This window comes from Betta splendens, chromosome 11 (assembly GCF_900634795.4).
Source record: "Betta splendens chromosome 11, fBetSpl5.4, whole genome shotgun sequence".
In the NCBI taxonomy this organism is placed as follows: Eukaryota; Metazoa; Chordata; class Actinopteri; order Anabantiformes; family Osphronemidae; genus Betta; species Betta splendens.
In genome coordinates this window covers 2,414,111-2,426,690 of record NC_040891.2, presented here as the reverse complement: position 1 = coordinate 2,426,690, position 12,580 = coordinate 2,414,111, and positions in this window count along the sequence as shown.

Here is a 12,580-nt window from a genome sequence, read left to right as displayed (position 1 = left end):
TCTTGCTGTGAGTGAGAATGTTTGCTTTCTCACTTCTGCATCGTCATGTCTTGTTATCCAAAGGAAGGAACACCGAGCTTCCAAGACAAGATGCATTGGGTTTTACAGCCTTGGGTCTGGTGGGGAGTCAGATAGGATGGAGCCAGAGTCCGGGTGTAGAAGACAAACATATATCATAAACTACTAGTGAGTCAAATGGAACAGCAGATGTTTAGACTTGATGTACGACAGGGCACAAGAGATTAGTTGTTTGTGTGAGAATGTTCAGTATTGCACCTAACCAGCAAATGACGACTGTGTTGGATAAGAAACAGCACAAAGGCATAATTTTTCCATTACGGAGGGTTTTGATGAAGTGAAGCAGGACAAAGTTATAATGCTTTTAATGCGAACAGTCAGATGACGTTATGGATTTCCTAGTGTGGATTTCTAATGGTTTCCCACCACTATAGTAGCTAAAATTGCAATAAGAGTAATCAATATATTCAAATATTATTGAGATGAATATTCATTCAAATATGTTATTTATACTTATCTGACTAAATATAAACAGTGTACACTATTTCACTGTATGTTCACATTTTACTGCCAGACAGTCACTTAGCTACTGGCTGCTTCTAGGCTTCCAGGAGTCACCAGGGGAGTCTCCTAGCAAACAACTAATTAAATCCTATTGCTAGATGTTTGATTGGATTAGATCCTGAGGAACACACATATCAAATATGATTTGGCTCAGAAGTGCACATTGAGACCAGATCGTGTTTACGAAACTGGACTGACTCGATTTGTAGTTGCCACAAGTGAAATATAACACTTGGTAGAGCAAAATACCACCAGACAGTAATTGCACCTAGTGAGTGATTTTGTGTTTTTCTGCTATGGACCTTTGTGGATTCCTGGCTTGCTGTGGAACACCAGCAACAAACAAAACAATCACAAGCAATTTCATGTCTGGTCACTGTAGAGCAGGGGTGTCAAACTCATTTTAACTGAGGGGCCAGGAAAGTCTATTCCCAAGTGGGTCGGACTGGTAAAATCATAATCTGATGATTCAGGTGCCGCAAATGTGTCCTTTAAATCCAAGTCACACTGACCAAGTCTATTATTTCAAGTTGGATGCTGACAGATCAGATCAATTCACGATGAATGGCAATCAAAAAACTTTGAAGTCCTTTTCCAGTTCACCGTAAACCTGAAAGTGTTGCTCAAACCCCTGTAACAGTCCAACTATTTTATCTTTGAACCACTTCATGTCTGTCACACAGGGGAAGTGAGCTGCCTCACCACCGGCAGCTGCCACAATGACAGCTTTAACGTGAAAGGACATATGCTGTCATAATACTGTATGACAACTTTGTTGCATGTGCTATTTGCAATGCTATTTGAGATCTGTAGACAGGCTGACAGCGTGGGACCAGTCCACTCCGACCATGTCCACGAGCCGACGAGTATAGTCAAACTATCAGCTGCTGTCATTGTTTTTGTCATCGGCACCAACTCCACGAACCTTTCGGTGACGGTCAATGTATCATCAACTCCTTGAATGAATACGACCAGTTGAGCTACATCTGTAATGTTCATGCTTTCATCAATTGCAAATGAAAACGCAGTAAATGACTTTTTGCTTCAATTGGCTGTCCAAATGTACTGCGCGATAGTGCAACAAAAATTATGTAAGCCACCGAAGAAGACAACACACCACGGACCAGTTCTTTCCGTAGTGGAGTCCAAGCACATTTGTTTGATCCAGAACCTGACCCTGAAGCTGGAGAGGAGGCTGCTGAAGTCATTACACTTTGACTGGCACAAGATGTCTCAATGGTAATGTCGCATTTACTTCAATTTATTTGATTTATATTTTTTGAAAAGCGACTAGCAGTTGCTAATGCTAAATGGCATGTGCAGCTTGAATATTTATAACATGACCTACATGGAAAACTCTGGTTAATAGAAACACTGCTTTAGCTTACATTATACAAATAAATAAACATTTGAGAGCACAGTTGAAAAAATATAAATACATTTTACACTGTTTTCGTCTTGCTTGTGCTGCTCTAACCTAATTTTATTTTAAAAATATTGCTTTAATATTAAGAGTAATCACTGCATGACGTACCTGGGAACAAAGAAATCATTGGTTCAAATTATATATTAACCTAATGTATTTTTACTGCTTTTAGTAATGATTGACATATCCAATATTATGAGTGAATTGGGTCAATTTTAGGAGCCAAGTACTACTATATAACTAATAGAAAGGTTTTTTAAACATTCTAGATAAACCTGACAGTAATATGTCTCTGTATCTTCAGTAGCAGACTGATCCACCCTCGCTGTGTGAAGAAGAGATATCGTACATCCTTCCTACCTGCTGCTGTCAGACTGTACAATCAGAACTGTTAACCACGTCCCACTACAGTCACTCACCCACTGCATCAGTGGTTTATATAGCAACCTGCTCTGCACAATATTTGTGTAAATCTGTGAACAATCATGTATATTGTTACCGGTGCAAATCTTATACCCACTACTGTGCAATAACCCTGCAATGACCTCATACTCACTCACACAACTGTACTGTACTGCTTTGTACTGTGCCAACACAAACTGTTCTGTAGCTGTAGTCTCGCTTATCTGTACTGCTGTTGTGAGAAGTAATTTCCCCACTGCAGGACTATTAAAGGTTTTCTTATCTTTCTTATCTTATCTTTCTTATCTAGTCCACAGAGGCTAGTGAGCTGGTGCTGGGGATTCCTATTGTGAAGAATCTGAGTCATACATGGTGTGTAGATCAAGGCAGAATTACCTGATGGATTTCTGATTCGCGATGTTGTAGAGTTGGTGGACAGGATGAGTTTTAGCGTGGGGGGAGGTGTGCAACCAGCAGCTGAAACCGAACAAATCAACGAGGCAAAACAACACAATATAAACAAGCACAAAACAAATCAATAAACATAGATACACATAAGGCCGGAACATTCTTACTCTACTAACTAAATTACTGCTACTAAATTAAACTACTGTTATTGACTGTAATTACTATAAATACTACTATTAATAATATTAAGGTGTGTGCATCCAATCATACACATACATCTATGCATATATTTTTATACTTAATACTTAATAGCCACGACATATAATATCACAACTACCATATTCATACATTATTAATAGTGATATCAGTGAATGGCAGTAGTACTTAAAGCTAAGACTAGGAAGTCTGTTCATTGGTTAAGGTTAGTAAAGCTGTAATGTAACCAAAACACCATGGTGCATGAACAATGCCACTTGTGAAAGCCAGGGTGATAAGAGGAATCTGGTCGCCGCAACCAGACCAGTGAGTGAAAGGAAGAAACCTAGTAGTCAGGGAGCCCACATACAGTACTTTCAGTTTCGGTAGGGCAGGCAAACAGTAGCAACCTGAGCCACCTACACAGATCTTCCAGGCAGAGTCGCAGCAGCCACAGAGACAACACCCAAGGTCAGAACGTAACACTGTTGGGTCAACGCCGTCTAGAACTAGACGCAAAAAAGGGATCAGGAAGGGTTGGAATGGTTCAGCCCGAGATAATGGAGCCTGAGGACCCATGGTCTGTAGGGAGCCCACCAGGAGAAGCTCCGCGCCCAGATGTCTACACAGTTGTGTAGTTAAAGCTGGGTGGTGATCCTCTCCACCAGGGCTGGTGACTAGGGGTGGGCGGATCGATCCTAATATCGATAATATCGATACGAACACTAGAATTGATACAATCGATACCCTGATAAAAATATTGATACTTTGGTTGAATCTTTACTCCTCCGCACTGCTGCCATGTTTTTCAAAGATGCGCCCTAACTATCTTGTCTGTCTGCATCTCTAAGTGCCTGTGTGTAAGCGGCGTACCTGTGCGCCGTATGCCAGAGCGAAGCAGACACACACCAACACCCCCCTTCTCTCTTGCTTTGAGATCTCACGTGACTTAGCGTCTCGGCCCAGCAAACAAACAAGTGGGCGGAGGACACAGACGAAAAAAAAGGACGGATGCAGGACAGATTAGCGGCGTGTAGCGGCGTGTAACAGACTAGCATCGCTAAGATTACCAAACGCTGTTCCTCTTTGGCAGACGATTATACTGTAGTATTTAGTATATTATTATTTACAAGTTATTGCAGTTTAAAACCGAAAGTTTTTAGAAAGACAGATGGAGCTTTACTCAGCAGTGTGCACTCTGGCATACAGTGTTCCATTTACAGACAATTTACTGCCGTAAATGGAATACATGCAACGATCTTGTAAAATTGCACAGACTGTTTAGATTATGTACTGTACCTACCACAAAACATTGCGAGGATATAGACAAGGCCAGCTACTGTAACTCGCTTTTCCCTGCTTCAAACAGCTGCTGCAACTAAACAACCAACCCTGTGTGAACAGGGGAGGAGACAGCAGCAGCGACTGAACAGCAACAGGGTTTATCTCTTCCCCAACTGGCAAGAGCATTCATTTGATAATGCATTTACCTTTGCTGACAATTCAGTTGAAAAATTACTCTTTCGTTTGATATAACTGCCAACTCGGACTCCGGCAAGCTCTTCTTGGTGCAAGCTTTTTATTAGAAAATGGGACACGCCTTGAAGTTGCACATATGGGCGTATGGTATGGTTACAATGAATATGAAGATCATACTAAGAACAAGAAAATTCCATATAAGAGTAAAACACTTGATTTTTTGCATAAGCACAAGTATAGGCGTATATCATCATGAACTGTTCAACAAAGACTGCTGACCTTTTTCTGGCCTTTCCAGCTTACTCAAAATTATTCAGCAGGCCCAAACCACTTCCTGTTTCTGTGTCTGTGTACAGGGTGCAGCTTCAGCAAAGTATAACATGTTTCTGTTTCTGACAGGATTAAAACATTCAACACATATATCGTTCATAATGACAATAGGTAACAAACGATAAATCCGCCTTGTGAGTGACGTAAAATCATAATAGCAAATCATAAAACAGTCAGTAAATCATATTTACTCTAACACTATTTGCCTCTACTGAGTAGGAAGGGATGTGAAGTTTGCCCTTGAGAATGTAAACAAACATGAGATGCTGTGTTTACGGCGCAGATCAAGTTCCACATCCATTTATTTTTTTTGCGCAGAATGCACACAATTACAAGGTTGTTATAGAACTGTTCGCTTCTAGTTCTCTTCTGTGGATTTATTAATTTAACTCTGTGGATTTTATTTTGCATTTCTTTGCAAGAAAATATTTGATTAAAATATTAAACAAAATATAAAAATAAATGCAAGAAATCAGGCTACTATAGGGTTTCTCATAACTCCACAGCACGCTGTAGCTGTAGCAAAAGTTCAAAAGTCCGGCTTGGTAAAAAAAATCTGTAAGTTTTATGTATTTTTTATGTTTCCGTTTTACGTATTTCACTGAAGTTAATCATCTAGACGTTCTACAATTATGTACTAATATGTGTTCTTCTAGTTCCTAAGTTCTAATTTCTAAGTCCTACAACCTCCATGCAGTTTTCGGCCTGGTCGTGGAACGCTGGACCAACTTTATACCATTAGCAGGGTGCTTGATGGTTTGTGGGAGTTTGCCCAACCAATCTACACGTATTTTGTGGACTTGGAGAAGGCATTCGACCGCGTCCCTCGTGGCATCCTGTAGGGGGTGCTCAGTGAATATGGAGTCCAAGGGTCTTTGCTAAGGGCTGTTTGGTCTCTGTACAACCGGAACAGGAGCATGGTTCACATTGACGGCAGTAAATCAGATCTGTTCCCGGTGCACTTTTGACTTCGGCAGAGCTGCCCTTTGTCAATGGATCTGTTCATTATTTTTGTGGACAGAATTTCTAGGCACAGCCAGGGGCCGGTCTGGTTTGGAGACCACAGTATAGGGTCTCCGCTTTTTTGCAGATGATGTTGTCCTGTTGGCTTCAACGGGCCAGGACCTTCAGCGTGCGCTGGGGCGGTTTGCAGCTGAGTGTGAAGCAGCTGGGATGAGAGTCGTCTCAGCCACTCTTTCAGCTACTATGACACGCACAGTCAAAACGAATCAGAATGACAGTTTCGTGCAGACACAGTAAACATGGATTATCAGTTATTGACTATGTCTAACAAGACAAGTTGTGGCAGGTTCACAGCTTTACTTGGTCATGTGCGTGTCACGATCCACCATCCAGGATTGTGGATCAAGGCTGTGGAAGTCCATTTGAGTCAGAGCCAAAGTGAGCCATGAATAAAGTTTGTTTATTGTTTGTTTGTTTAATTTAAACACAAAACACTCCTTCTAGACTAAACAAAATACATCCGGAGGCAGAAAACACACAATTAACTGAATAATGAATAAACAAAGCAAACTACGAAAAACTAGCAAAACGTAAAGGCATGGCATGAACAAACGTAGCTAAACAGCAGGCAAGAGGTGCCACTGCACATCTTACATGCAGCGCAATGCGTGACTAACATGGGCAACCTGGGCATGAACAAACAGAGAGCTACTGCCAAACAAAAGAAGCTACTGCTAAGCATGAACAAAAGACAGGTGCCTCTGCACGTCTTATATGCTGAGCAATGCGTGACTAACCGGTAACAGTACCCATCAATAACAAAAGCCCCCCTGGGCACGTGAACTTGGCTCAGCCGCTTGGAGACTTGGACTTGCTTTGACATACCGCGGCTGACGTCGTCTGAGGCAAGCGTGGTCCACTCCGGACCACCATCTAGAAAAAAGCTGTGCGTGGTTCCCTCCGGACCACCACTCGGAAACCAGGCATGCGTGGTCCCCTCCAGAAGACCAGGAAAAGAGGTAGGCATGGTCTCCTCTGGACCACCACCGGGAAATGAGGCGTGCATGGTCCCCTCCAGACCACCACCAGATACCAAGGCAGGCGTGGTCTCTTCCAGACCAACAGAATGGCTGGCAGAGCCAGCCCAGGATCCTGACAGTGTGTTGAAATGACATTAATTAAAGGGGTCATATCATAAAAAATCCACTTGACATTTTGGAGCGTTCCTATGCCTCTATGGGTCACATATATAAATATATATGTATAAACACTGAGCACGGTAGAAATGCATTTTCTCCTTTTTTCACATTTTGAAAATGTAAATTTTCTCAACCAATGGAGACAGACCTCGTCCTACTCTGAATCCGTTCCCCCGTTGTCGTCACACATGTAGGAAGTCCTCCCTACAAATCCTGAACGACCACCCCTACAATGATCCCGAACCAAAACTGCACTTTTGCCTATTCCCCCCTTTCACTCAACGTGAACAGACGAGCACGGCAGCGCCCAAGTCCTCCCATAGCAATAGTTCGGTTCTTGGGTGTTTTAACCAATACCAAAGTCTATTCACTTTACCAAGGGATCAACAGGGTAGTACTTTGTGGGTCACTTTTATTTTATTTTATTTTTTATTTTATTTTTTTTGTTCTGTCCAGCAGTTTAACAAGCAGCATATATTATGCTGAATGCCATATTGTGATGGACAGCTTTGCTTTAAAGATCCATGCACATGCTTTTTTCATGCTCCACAATGCTAAAGAATTGGACCTTGATGTCTCAGTAAGGTGTCTGTAACTTTTCATGCCAAAAAGCGCTGTAGATCGCCCACACGGCCCGTCTGAAAATGCGTGTTTTAAGCTCTCGTCCACAGCGCTCTATTTTCGGAGTGCGTCGGAAGCTAAACTGATCGCCACACCCCTTTGAGCATAGCCGTGGGAATCAAACGTCACGGTCACTGAATCCATTGTAACAGTGACACTGGCTGACTCGTCCTCGTAGTGGAGTTCAACCATACGTTTGATCCAAAATCTGACTCTGAAGTCGAATGGGAGGCTGTTGAAGTGGTTACACTTCGACTGGCACAAGGTACGTCTAACTGGCAGATTCACGTTTAATTTAATTTCATTTATATAATACGCAACTTGATTAGCTGCTAACGCTAATACTAATGGTTGCAAATTAGCAGCCTGAATTATTACAACAGAATATTCATAACACGACTACAGCTTGTTTGGGAGCATAGCTTGATAAACTAATATAAACTCATTTTTACATGTGTTTTTATTTCTCGTTCTGCTGCTGTGTGAAAATAATTTTTCTATAATGGGATCTTCAGCTGCAGCTTATATTTTGCCATATTCGTCTGTAATTAAGTGCCAATGTAGGAACAGTGAATGCCTACAGAGGCATGGTGTGACAGCAACTATTGCTTTCAAGATATTGCCTGTGTTTATTACTTTTACTAATAAATTAAAATTTCGATAAATCTTACCTCAAGACGCCTGAACTAGTTGCCAAACCTGCTGTCATGTATGGTTGATGATCCAGGACTGGAGCCAGTGTGATTCAATGTGTATTCATTACAGAACACATTTAATATACAGTATATCAGACAATTACACATGCATGGAATAAATCAGTATCTCAGAAATTCATAAAAAACTTTAGAACATTTTACTATTTACAGATTAATCATAATGTACCTGGGAACTCTGGTTTACAAACATAGTTTTGTTTCTAAATATATATTGACCTAATATTTTTTTAATTGCTTTTAGTAAGGTGTATGATATATCAAGTGCTAATATATAACTAATAGAAATTATTGTTTTTTTCAGTACTATGTCTGTGTGTATCTCAAGTTGTTGCAGGTATCTAGCCTAGAAGTCTTGTCAGCTGGTGCTGGGTACCTTTAGGGCAAAGAGTCCAAGTCATCCCACCTTCCCTGGTCTGGATCAGGGGAGTGTTTCCAGAGGGACAAGGCACCTATGTTGGACCTAGACCACCTGTGAAATACCTAAATTATTGTTTTTTTTGGCAATACCTCAATAAAAGCTGAAATATTATAAAACATTTGTCTGTTTTCCCTCATTAGGTATATACATACAAAAATAGTTCAGTGAAACAGCAATAGTCAAAGCCAACTTTATTTTTAACCAATGCACCAGCACTATAATGCTGGATAAATTACCGTCACAGTTCAATTTGCAGATCACAAAATGAACGGGTAGGATTCATAGTTATGTTGAAATAGTTTTTGGAGTGGAACAGGTACAGTCATAGGCAGTTGGCTGGAGAGATGAGAGGATCTTTTTGTCTTCACGTGTTGGAAGACATCGGAAGCAGTGCAGCTGCTGTACAGATGGAGGATGCAGCTGTTTTTTTGTCTGGTATTGTGTATTCTTACATTAGGGAAGGTTTTGACCTACATAATAATGAACATTTCACTAATCTACAATTCTGATTGCAGTACCTTTTTGTTTTGATGAGGTGATGGTGAGGACAGCCACAGCTTCCATCTGGTAGAGGACTGCTTCCGCTCAGTCTTCCAAATAGTGATGAGAACAAGGATCACCACATCTCCCTGGTCAACTCATTACAACTATACCTGTCCTGCTGCAGAAACAAATCTCCAACATAACCAAGTGTACCTCCTACCCAGGACATGGACTGTTTACCCTACTTCCATCAAGCATTTTATCTGCAAGGCCCTGCAAAAGCTTCTGTCCTCAAACCCCCCTTATTTTTTTTTTTTCAATAGAGGTTTGACCACTGACACCTTAAAAGCCTGTGGTAAATAGCCTAAATGTAACGATTGGTTGATTTGATTTAATATGGACGAGCTGATTAAAGGTAGAACTTTTTTGAGTAATCTGGTTGGGAATGGATCTAAAAGACAAGTGGACGACTTGGAAGAGTTGATTATTGAGGTTAACTCCATATGAGTTATGGGGAAGAAGCTGTCTAGGTAAGACAGAGGATTTAGTAAATTTAAAGTTGATGGATTTAGACAGTGCTTTCTGTCGTTTGGAAGAAGTCGCTGCTAAATGTTTTTTCTAATGATGATAATTTTATTAGTAAAGTAGTTCATAAAGTCAATGCTGCTCAGATTTAAGGGGATAGTAGACTCAACACAGCTATGACTCTTTGTCAGCCTGGCTACAGTGCTGAAAAGAAACCTGGGGTTGTTTTCGTTTTCCTCAATTAGGGAGGAATAATATGTTTTTCTAGCAGCACAAAGTGCTTTTTTATATTTTATTAGACTGTCCTTTCATGCAATGCAGTTTACATTTATTTTGTTGGAACGCCACTGTCTTTCTAGTTGTCTGGTCCTGTGCTTTAGGCTGCGGATCTCTGAGTTATACCACAGAGCTAACGTCCTCTGATTCACTGTCTTCTTCTTCAGAGGAGCCACTGTGTCTAACATTGTACGTAGAGAAGCTGCAGCAACATCCACAAGACAGTCAACCTGTTCATAAGGATTAAGGTGACTGTTCTCTGTGTATCTACAAGACATTGAGGCATAAGATGATGGAATCATCTGCTTGAATCTGGCAACAGCGTTGTCAGATAAACATCTGCTATAGTGACATTTCTTTCCAGCTATTGTAAGGTCAATTGTGCTAAATTCAAAAGTTAATAAGAAATGGTCAGATAACAGAGGGATTTGGGGAAGAACTATTAAATTATCAATTTCAACCCCATATGTCAGGACAAGATTGAGGGTATGCTTAAAACGATGAGTGGATTCATTTACCTGCTGTGTAAAACCAATAGTGTCTATTAAGGAGTTAAAAGCAGTGCTGAGACAGTTGCTGTCAACATCTACATGAATGTTAAAGTCTCCCACTACACTCGGAGAAGCCTGAAAACCATCTCTGGCTTCAAAGCTCCACACCCACAGGCTGAGGGGGACCTGAGCTGGGTCAACGAGCTGAACTCATACTTTAATAGGTTTGACCAAGCACGCACTCACACCTCCCAGCAGCTGCCTCTAAACCTTTTGTCACCTCATACCACTGGATTACCAGCACAAAGCCCTTTACCCTCAGCCCTGCAGACTGGTGACTCATCCCAACAACACCCCCTCACTTCACACCACACTGAGACACTCCCTCAACCCCTATCTTTTCCAGCACCCAGGTGAGAAGTGAGTTCAGGAAGATCAAGACCAGGAAAGCAGCTGGACCAGACGGCATCAGCTACAGACTCCTAAAGTCTTGCACAGGCGAACTGTGTGGAGTCATGGAGCATGTCTTTAATCTGAGCCTCAAGCTGAGGGTGGTACCACAGCTCTGGAAGACCTCCTGTGTGGTACCAGTGCCCAAGACACCGCACGCCAAAGACCCCAGCAGCTTCAGACCAGTGGCCCTGACATCACACCTGATGAAGACACTGGAGAGACTGGTCCTGGTTAACCTCCGCTCTGCAGTGGGAACCTACCTGGACCCGCTGCAGTTCGCCTACCGACACGGCATAGGAGTAGACAACGCTGTCATCTTCCTCCTACATCGAGCTCTTTCTCACCTAGAAAAGCACGGCAGCACTGTGAGAATCATGTTCTTTGACTTCTCCAGTGCCTTTAACACCATCCAGCCGGTGCTTCTGAAACACAAACTGGAGGAGGCTGGTGTGGACCTTCATCTGACGGAGTGGATAATGGACTATCTCACAAACAGGCCTCACTTTGTGAGAGCCAGGGACTGTGTGTCTGACACTCTGACCTGCAGTGTAGGGGCCCCACAGGGGACTATACTGGCCCCCTTCCTCTTCACCCTCTATACGTCAGACTTCACACACACAACACGGACAGCTGTGTTCTGCAGAAGTTCTTTGATGACTCTGCGATCGTCGGACTGTTCACCGATGATGATGATGCAGAGTACAGAGGACTCACTCAGAACTTTGTGGACTGGTGCCAGCGGAATCACCTCCTGATCAATGCAGGGAAAACGAAGGAGATGGTGGTGGATTTCCGCAGACAGCAGTCTGCTGTCATCCCACCGATCCACATCCAAGGAAGGGACATTGAAAGAGTGAACTCTTACAAGCACCTGGGTGTGCATCTGAACAATAAACTGGACTGGACTCATAACACGGATGCACTGTACAGGAAGGGTCAAAGCAGACTCCACCTGCTGAGGAGACTGTGGTCTTTTGGAGTGAGGGGGCCACTCCTGAAGACCTTCTATGATATTGACAGTGTTATGAACTCGCCCCGTCAATTCCGAAACGTCGGGGTTTGGCAGGGAACCTACTAAATACTCCCCCCGTGGGTTCCGAACCGACGGGGCTTGACGGAACCCTGAGACAGGAGAGGAGATGCGGTGGAGAGGAACAATGACTGCACCCGCTACGAGCAGGGAAAACTACGGCTCTCACTGAGCTGGGAGGAGAACGCGCTCACACTGAGCGGAGGGTTCAGGCACGGCCGACGTGCCTCCGGCACTGCGCGGACACGCCACGCTAAGAAACACTGAGTAATCCCTCACACAGACAACTGGCTGCAACCGGCAGACCAGGTCGCAGGGAAACACAGGAGAGGGAAGACCCCAAATGCACGACCCAAACACAGAAGCTATAATTAACATTAAAGGTTTATTTAAATACAACAAAAACTCACTGCACAGCAGGATTCAGTTCAAACGACACAGGTAAGAACTAAAAATCGCTGCGATGCAGGTAAACGTTATTAATAACCTAAACTCACTACTAATACTAAATTCTCCATAAACTATGGGTAAAGTACCTAAACATTAACACAATACGTATCACAGGACAACTAACGCCTAAACA